This window comes from Theropithecus gelada, chromosome 6, assembly GCF_003255815.1.
Source record: "Theropithecus gelada isolate Dixy chromosome 6, Tgel_1.0, whole genome shotgun sequence".
In the NCBI taxonomy this organism is placed as follows: domain Eukaryota; kingdom Metazoa; phylum Chordata; class Mammalia; order Primates; family Cercopithecidae; genus Theropithecus; species Theropithecus gelada.
In genome coordinates, this window is record NC_037673.1 from 40270485 (window position 1) to 40280806 (window position 10322).

The following is a 10322-nucleotide window of genomic DNA, read 5'->3' on the forward strand; positions in this document are numbered from 1 at the left end:
AGCAGCCAGAGAACTGCCCTCCAATCCCCACTGTGGCTACAGTCTGTGCCCTCACTTGGAAAGCCGGAGCTCGAACTTGCCTGACCCAGCCCACACCCATTTTTGCACCTCGACCCACTGTGGTAGCTTAACACAAAGGACAGAAAGTTTTTGGAGTTCCATGGTCCCAAAGGCACCAGAGGCACTTGAGGCATCAGAGTATCCCCTCTGAGTAACACAAGGCAAGCACAAATTTCCACCACTACCACCACAGCTGGTGCTTTTGCAAGTGCCACCTCTTGGCTGAAGGCCAACCAGCACAGACATTTCAACATCTGCAGAAACACCACCACAAACTCTAGGAAAGAGAAAACTTTTGCACAACCTCAGCTATCACCATTACCTACATCACCCTGGCTAACCAGGAGGTGTTGAGTCTGTCCATGTGCCCAGTACATCACTACTACAGCTGACATTTGAGAAAACTAACATAGCAAGGCTATTTATAACCAAGGAAACTTCAGAGTCTTTGTCACTCTCCTGCCACCCCTCCTCAGGGCTGCTACTGGTACCTGCTACTGGGAGACTAGAGGACAGGTCGCAGCACATTCCTAGCACTAGACTGGAGTGTGGCAGCCCCACTCGGTGGCTAGACCCAGAGGAGCAGCAGGATTCACAGTAGTCTGGCCGTCAGGGGCTGCTACTCCTAGGCAGAGTGCACCACAGTAAGAGAACACCCCGTGGGACAAAAGAAACCAACCTGGGAAACATGGTGAAACTCCATCTCTATAAAAAATACAAAAATTAGCCAGGCATAGCGGTGCATGCCTATAGTAACTACTCAAAAGGCTGAGGTGGGAGGATCACTTGAGCCTGGGAAGTCAAGGCTCCAATGAGCCATGATCGTGTCACTGCATTCCAGCCTGGGTGACAGCAAGACCTTGTCTCAAAAAAAAAAAAAAAAAAAAAGTTGACACCACTAGGGAACAAGACAAGTTTCATGAGACCTCTGCCATTCCAGCCCCACGGCAAACAGTGAACCTGCCCACATACCCACCACGTTGCTGCTACAACCAGCATCTGAGAAAGCTGTTACAAAAAGATTCTCTGTAACCAAGGAATTTATACAGTCTTCACCACTGAATGCACCTAGAGCTGAAGCTAGGTGACAATAAACCACAAACATTAAAGTCACATCCTCAAGGGGAAAAATATTTTAATAAGCCTGTCAAATAAAAAATAAAGACAAAAATAATTAGAAGAAATAATCCCTACCTGAATGAAAAAGAACCAGAAAAATAATCCAGGCGATATGAAAAAACAGGGTTCTATAACAACCCAAAAAGATCACATTAAAACTTTCCAGAGGAAAGTTAAGCAGAAGAAAAGAAATAACAAAGATCAGAGCAGAACTAAATGAAACTGAAACCAAAAAATGCGAAAGATTAATGAAGCAAAAGGCTGGTTGTTTGAAAAGATAAACAAAATTGATAGATCACTACCTAGATTCACCAAGAAAAGACGAAAGAAGATTCAAATAAGCTTAATTACAAATGAAAATGGAAACAATACAGCTGACACTACAGAAAGACAAAAGATCATTCGAGACTAGTATGAACACCTCTATGAACACAAACTAGAAAATCTAGAGGAAATGGATAAATTCCTGAAAATATACAACTCCCCTAGCTTGAATCAGAAAGAAATATAAATCCCAAACAGAGCAATGACAAGCGGTGAAACTGAATGAGTAATTTTAATAACTGCCAACAAAGAAAAGCCTAGGGCCAGACGGATTCACAGCCAAATTCTACCAAACATTCAAATAATTAGTACCAGTTCTACTGACACTATTCCAAAAGATTGAGAAGGAGGGAATCCTCCCTAACTCATTCTATGAAGCCAGTATTACCCTGATACCAGAGCCAGGAAAGCACAGAAGAAAGAAAACTACTGGCCAATATCCATGATAAATACAGATGCAAAAAATTCTCAACAAAATGCTAGCAAACCAAATCTAACGGCACATTAAAAAAAAAAAAAAAAAAAATTCACTGTGATCAAGTGAGTTTCATCCCAGGGATGCAGGGATGTTTCAACATATGCAAATCAATAAATGTGTTTCGTCACATCAAGAAAATTAAAATAAAAATCATATGATCATCTCAATAGACACGGAAAAAGCATCTGATAAAATCCAGCATCTCAAGCAGGATTCAGACGAGAATATAGCTGTTAAGTGCTGTGTTGCCATTTCCCCTGCTTAAAATAAAGTTTTTTTCTTAACTATACATGTCTGCTATCTGCTGTAGCAGCCAGGGATACTTGGTTTCATTCATGTTGAAAGGAATAAATTTTTAAAAACACCAGCATCCCTTTATGATAAAAGCCCTTGGCCAGGCGCAGTGGCTCATGCCTGTAATCCCAGCACTTTAGGAGGCCGAGGCAGGCAGATCACAAGGTCAGGAAATCGAGACCATCCTGGCTAACACGGTGAAACCCCATCTCTACTAAAAATACAAAAAATTAGCCAGGCGTGGTGGCGCATGCCTGTAGTCCCAGCTACTTGGGAAGCTGAGGCAGGAGAATGGAATGAACGCGGGAGACGGAGCTTGCTGTGAGCCGAGATTGCGCCACTGCACTCCAGCCTGGGCAACAGAGCAAGATTCTGTCTTAAAAAAAAAAAAAAGAAAAAGAAAAAAAAAAGGCCCTCAACAAGCTAAGTATAGAAGGACAAGGACATATCTAAAAAAAAAAAAAAAAAAAAAAAAAAAAATTAATGCTTACAGTCTGCTCCTGGGAACATAAATTAATACAGCCTCTATGGAAAACAGTATGGAGATTTCTCAAGGAACTAAAAATAGATCTTCCATCCAATCCAGCAATCCCACGACTGGATATCTACTCAAGAGAAAAGAAGTCACTATATCAAAAAGGCACCTGTATGTGGATGTTTATTGCAGCACAATTCACAAAGCAAAGATATGGAATCAAGCTAAGTGCCCATAAACTGATGAATGGATAATGAAAATGTGGCATAGATAAACCATGGAATACTACTCAGTCATAATAAAGAAAAAAATCATGTCTTGCAGCAACTTGGGTGAAACTGGAGGTCATTTTTCTAAGCAAATTAACTCAAGAATCAAAAACCAAATACTGTGTGTTCTCGCTTATAAGTAGAAACTAAGCTATGGGTACACAAAGACATGCAGGCTGGTATAATGGACATCGGAGACTCAGAAAGGAAGACGATGCAGGATGAAACACTACCTATTAGGTACAATGTACTCTACCCAGACGATGGATGCACTAAAATCCTAGACTTTATTACAATACATTTATCCATGTAACCAAAAACCACTTGTACCACTCAAGCTAGTGAAATAAAAATAAGGAAAGAATTACTATGGACTGATTACTTCTCTCTATCTTCCATTTTTCCTTTTAAAAGCCTTTTTAAATAAGATTGTCTACTGTGGCTATGCTAGGCTTACCCACCATTGTAGGTTGCCTATGGAGGAATAGATAACCTGTTTCTTCAGTTCATGTGTCTTTAGATTGAGAGGAATGGTGTAGTAAAGCTGTACTTAAGGCACTACAACCAAAGAACTTCATCCACACTTGGACCTGATTTTGAAGCCAACATCCTGGATTTTGAGCTGATAACATAAATGGATGTGAGTTTTGGGGAGGGGGACCAGTAGGAAGAGTTTATGGTATTTTTCATGTCGAGGTAATATAAATAATTTGTGGCCAGAGGAAGAACTGTGGTGGTTTTTAAATATGTCCACAAGTTCTTTTATAGTCCTCCTTTCAAAAGATGGAGCCAATTCCCTCTCCCTTTAAGTGTGGCATTACTTAATGACTTGCTTTTAACAAATAGGGTGTTGTTAAAGTGACAAGTTTTGATACCTGAAAGTGGGATATAAAGGGCATTGTGGACTTCTCCTTACCCTGTCTCTCATTTGGTCAGGTGTTCTGGGAGATACCAGCTGCCATGATGTAAGAACACTCAAGTAGCCCTATGGAGGAGTCCAAGTGGCGTGGAACTGAGGCCTCCAGCAAACAGGCTTGCTGAGAGCCCTCTTGGAAACAGATACATCAACCCCACTCAATGGTAAAATGATGGCAGCCCTGGCTGACATCTTTACGGTGACTTAATAAGAAACCCTGAAACAGAACCACCCAGACAAGCCACTTCAAATTCTTGTCTCACTGGAACTACAAGATAAAAACTATTTGTTGTTTCAAGTAAATGTCTAAGTTTGTGCAAGATATGGTTTGGATTTGTGTCCCCACCCAAATCTCATGGAATTGTAATCCCCAGTGTAATCCCCCAGGAAGAGCCTGGTAGGAGGTGACTGAATCAAGAGGGCGGATTTCCCCCTTGCTGTTCCCCTGATAGGGAGTGAGTTCTCATAAGATCTGGTTGTTTAAAAGTGTGTAGCACCTCCCCCTTCTCTCTCTTCCTCCTGCTCTGGCCATGTAAGACATGCCTGCTTCCCTTTCCGCCAGGACTGAAAGTTTCCTGAGGCCTTCCCAGTCATGCTTCCTGTGCAGCCTGTGGAACTGTGAGCCAATTAAACCTCTTTTCTTTATAAATTATCCAGTCTCAGGTAGTTCTTTATAGCACTGTGAGAATGGACTAATACATTGCATTAATTTATTATACAGTAATAGATAATGTATACACTGGGTAATTACAAATATTTCTTTTATTCAGTCAGCACCATGTGCTTTTCTAGACACTGGGGATATAGTGATGAACCACACAGCCATAATCTCTTCACTCAACCAGACTGGTGGGAAAGGCAGAAATTAAACCAATAAGCACATAGAGCCACATTTACAGATTGAGATAAGTGCTGAGATAGAAGCCTATGCCCATGAGGAGAAAAACAGGAGAGACGTAAGTTAGATTTGAAGGATCTCTCTAAGGATGTGGCATTTAAGCATAGCTCCAAATGAGAGACAGGATTTAGCCAGGTGCAAATTGTGGGAAGAGACTTCCAGGCAAAAGGAGTAGCTTGCACGAAGCCCATGAGTTAGAGAAGGACGTGGACGAGTCAAAGAACTAAGGGAGGGCAGGGGCAGTGACTTGAGTGTTATGGACAAGAGGTAGCTGGTTGAGCTGAGGTTGGAAAGGAGGCCAGAAGTAGATCAACGCAGGAACTTGGTGGGTGATAATGAGCATATTTTAGCTGAGGGAAGCCTCTGAAACTTTTAAACGAAGAATAATGAGGTTCAGCTTATTTTATTAAAATGACCATTCTGGATGTCATATGGTGAACTGACTGGAAAGGGGCAAGAGTAGAGAAGGGAAACCAGCGAGGAGCCTCTGGCTGTAGACCAGGAGCTAGAAGAAGGTGGAATGGCTGTGAGAGGTAGAGATGGAGAGAGGTGGATGGATGCAAGCAGTATTGATGGGGCAGAATTAACCACCTTTTAATCTATCAAGCCCAAACAGAACAAGCAAAACCTCTAATTAACATCATTCAAAGCAAAAGCCAGACTCCCTAAAAATTTTTCTGTGGTTTATTATCTAATATTTGACTACTTAATGATCATTCTGCTTTTTCTAAAATGACTCTCCAACATATGAACTCTATTGTTAATGCATGGAGAAAGAAAATAGAAAGGTAAGTTTTGAACTTTTGACAAAAATTTGAATTATAAGCCTTTTATAAAGTGACCCACTTATATAGCTGAGCTAAGAGCTATCCTTTGAAAAGCTAGACCCATTGTACCAGGTCAGTTTCAAACATGCTGCAATCAAGAGGTATGTTTTAAGCTAGATACTTCCCGTTCTGGTTACACAAACTATACCAGCCCTATGTTAAATACCACATGTGTCTGTGTTTACAGTAGGAAAGCCTAGAAAGGAATAAAGAACTAAACATACACTTCTTTGATAGCAGTTTTTTTTTTTTTTTTTTTTTTTTTTTTGACATGGAGTCTCGCTTTGTCGCCAGGTTGGAGGGCAGTGGCACAATCTCGGCTCCCTGCAACCTCCGCCTCCCGGGTTCAAGCAATTCTCTTGCCTCAGCCTCCTGAGTAGCTGGGACAACAGGTGTGTGCCACCACACCCACCTAATTTTTGTATTTTTAGCAGAGACAGGGTTTCACCATGTTGGCCAGGATGGTGTCGATCTCTCAACCTCATGATCCGCTCGCCTCAGCCTCCCAAAGTGCTGGGATTATAGGCGTGAGCCCAGCCAACAGCATTATTTTTTAAATTGAGGTCATGCCATGTAGAAGAATTTTCTTAGGTAACTGCTTCAATTACCAAGGTTCTCAGAATGTTTTTCTTCAAGAAGAAGCATTTATCCTCTATAGCAACATTCCTCAAGAAGTGCTCTAGAGACCATTAGCAGGTATCTGCATCACGTGAGGTAAGGCACTGCAAATGCTGACTCAGTGAGTCTTACATGGGACCCCTGAACTGTGTTTTAAATAAGCAAAGAAGTAATCCCTATTATTATTCACTAGAACCTGCATCAGAGATGCACTATTATGGCTTGCATGAGAACTCTGAGTAAATGCAAAGTTGTGGCTTGATAGGACAAATGATATCAAACTTTTTCTTTCTTTCTTTCTTTTTTTTTTTTTTGAGAAAGGGTCTCACTCACTGTGCACTCTGTCACCCAGGCTGGAGTGCAATCATGACTCACTACAACTGTGACCTCCTAGGCTCAAGTAATTCTGGCCCCAGGCTCCTGAGTAGCTGGGATTACAGGCATGCATCACTGCACCCAGCTAGATTTTTTACACTTTGTATAAATGAGGTTTCACTTTGTTGCTTAGGCTGGTCTTGAACCCCTGGCCTCAAGCTCTGGGCCACCCAAAGTGCTTGGATTACAGGTGTGAACCACTGTGCCTGGCCTCAGACATCAAACTATTTTAAAAGAAAGGGAGATTTGGGGCCAAAATTATAAATTCACTATCCTACTTTGTGAGGAGAGTAACCATCTTAAATATATATGAACCTTTCCAAATCTTCAAACCTTCACAATCAGAAAACTTACTGCTGACTGTTAAAACTACATTGGTCAAGCAAAGTCAATTTTCTTCCTCCAGAGGTTTTCACCGTACAGTTTTTTTTTTAATGGTCTTTGGAATGAAGCACAAGGACAGCTTTGGTGTACGGGTCATGTTCTGTTTCTTGATCTCAATGTTAGCTATGAAGCTGTGTTCCATCTGTGAAAATTTCTCAAGCTAAACACTTGTGATAGGTGAACATTTCTGAATGCATAGTATCCTTCAAAAACTATAATTGGTCTTTTAAAAATATTCAAACTTATTAGTTACACTAAAATATTTTAGCATTACACTTCTTACCTTTCAAATTAATAACCCTCAGTGTTGATGACTGCTGAACTGAAAGGAACATTCTCAGATGCACTGCTTTTGGAAAATATAAACTGATGTAAGCCTTTTGGAAAGCAATTTGACAATCAATAGCTGTCCAAAGCTCTGAAAACAGTCATAACTGTTGACCTAGTAATTTAGTTCTCAGAATGTATCTCAAAGAAATAATCTTCAATATGGGAAAGTCCTATTCCCAACATCAAAAAACATAAACCCACCTAAATAATCACAATATGGTAATTATTAATTAGGTTGTAGCATATCTATATCATAATTTGTATACATTGATGGTAAAGCTAAAAAGCAAAGCAAGGAAATGATTGATACAAAACTTCTCTATGCATCTGGGGAAGAACACAAATGCACTCCCACGTATGTAGTAATATTCTATTGAAGCTGAGTGGTGCATACACAGGTACTCCTATTATTATGATTATTTAAACTATACATATATTTTATACACTAACGTGTGAATATATATTTTATAATATAGAAGTTTTGGTATATTCAGAACAATTAATGTTTACTAAAAGTCTGTCAACATGAAAAATGCTTATGTCATGCTCACTGCGGCAGCACATATAGTAAAATTGGAATGAAAAATGGTCATATCATAATTGTGAGTAAAAAGCTAGGGCACCATCAATGGATAGACTAGATAAAGAAAATATGACACATATACACCATGGAATACTATGCAGTCATAAAAAAGGATGAGTTCATGTCTTCTGCAGGAACATGGATGGAGCTGGGGGCCATCATTTTCAGCAAACTAACACAGGAACAAAAAACCAGACACCACATGTTCTTACTCATAAGTCAGAGTTGAACAATGAGGACACATGGACACAGGGAGGTGAACATCACACACTGGGGCCTGTTGCAGATGGGGGTGGGGGCAAGGGGAGGGAGAGCATTAGGACAAACACCTAATGCATGCGGGGCTCAAAACCTAGATGACGGGTTGATAGGTGCAGCAAACCACAATGGCACATGTATACCTATGTAACAAACCTGCACATTCTGCACATGTATCCCAGAACTTAAAGGGAAGTAAAATAAAACTAAAAATAAAAACTAGGGCACTAAATTAGTCATAAATTATGGCACACAGATCTTGTAAAAGGAGGTTGGAATAGTCATACAAAGACACTCATTTCAACTATGACTTAACGTTGTGCTGAGGATCCCAGTCAAGAATTCCTCTCATAAAAACAAAAGAAAGGACCCACTTAAATTGATATTCTTTTTTTATAATTGTGTACCTAGAACATTCAACACAATCAACTGACAATGTACCAATACTAATAAGAGTTTAGTAAACCAAGAACTGTTCTAGATGCGAAAAGAAATGACGGCTAACAGTTTTTGAGGGCTATGTACCAGGCACTGAATAAGGTGCTTTTCATGTATTAACTCCTGAGGGAAGCTGGTATTATTATCCTGACTTTCAAATTTAAAAACTCCTAAGAAACAGAGAGGTTAAATAACTTGTGTAAGGCCACACAGCTAGCAAGGGACAGAGTTTGGCAGTCTTTGCACATAACCATTACATTGTATTACCCCAACAATAAGCAGTTAGAAAATGTAATAGGTAGCCAGTCGAGGTGGCTCATGCCTATAATCCCAGCACTTTGGGAGGCCGAGGCAGGCAGATCACCTGATGCTGGGAGTTTGAGACCAGCCTGGGCAACATGGCAAAACCTCGTCTCTACTAAAAAAAATAAAAAGTTAGCCAGGCACGGTGGTACATGCCTGTTATCCCAGCTACTTGGGAGGCTGAGAATCACTTGAACCCAGGAGGCAGAGGTGGCAGTGAGCAGAGACCAGGCCACTGCACTCCAGCCTGGGCAACAGAATGAGACTGTGTTTCAAAAAAGAAAAGAAAATGCGATAGATCACAGGATCCCCTTCATAATACAATCAAAAAGCAAACAAACAACAAAACAAACAAAAAACACTAACAAACAAAAAACACACACTAGGGAACATGTTTTTAAGAGTTATATTTTTAAAAATTTAAAGCAAGACCAAATTGAATACTCGAAATTATGTTACATGGATGTGAATTCTCCAAAACAACAAAAAAACTTTGGGGATAGGGTACGCAAAGGAAGCTGTGCCCTCCAGATAGTCTCATCTTTTGGCCAGTTGTCACTTAGGGAATTCTCTGGAGATGGAATGGTGCATGGTGCTCCGGTCATACAAAGATAACTAAAATTCAGGAATCTGGTTTAGCTACTTTGAGAAAAGGTCTTGCAAAAGAAAAAGGGTTAATCAGGAACCCCAAATAATGAATGGTAGGCCATGGAATGAAGGGTTCTGCCGAGCTGTCATCAATGTGATAGCCTGCGGTGGATAAGCAGATCATACCACCACTGTAGCCTTCCACTTTCATCAAAGTTGTTGAGCTGAATTCAACACATGCTCCAATCCAACTCTTCCTATTTATAGACAAAGAAACTGAGGTCTAGAACAGGCTTCCCCTCCCAGCTCACAAATTATTTTAAGGCAGAACCAGAGAGCTAACTAAGCACTCCCCTTCCCCAAGTTTCCTGAAGACCAGTCTGAATATATGTATCCAAATGACTGCACCCATTTAAGCACACTGTATGGAATTTCTATTTATAGACTAAGTCAGCATTTTCCAACCTTCAGACATTCACCTTCCACCTTATGATTTTGTCATATTCATGTATCTCTACTATAATTCACTTTATTTTTTTTAAATCTATATACTTTTTTACATGAATTTAGCTTCATCCTAAGCAACAATATTAATAAAGTAATACATGAAGTGTGTATTTTTCTAACACATTAAGACAAATATGTATCTACTGAAGTTTCAGTGTTTGCATTTGAACCACTTGTCAGAAAAGTAAACCATCCTTTGCTGTATTTGAAAAGACTCTCTCCAGGTGTTCCAAGGAATTCGAATCTGTTTAATGTTAATGGGTGTTATTGGTGAAAGA

The 10322-nt window shown here is 40.1% G+C and overlaps 1 non-coding gene across 1 annotated transcript; it reads left to right on the forward strand.

The window, feature by feature from the left end:
- Positions 1 to 2186: 2186 nt before the first annotated feature.
- LOC112627247 lies at positions 2187 to 2318 on the forward strand. Its single transcript, XR_003120095.1, has one exon. It is a non-coding gene; the product is annotated as a small nucleolar RNA SNORA63 (small nucleolar RNA).
- Positions 2319 to 10322: the final 8004 nt, after the last annotated feature.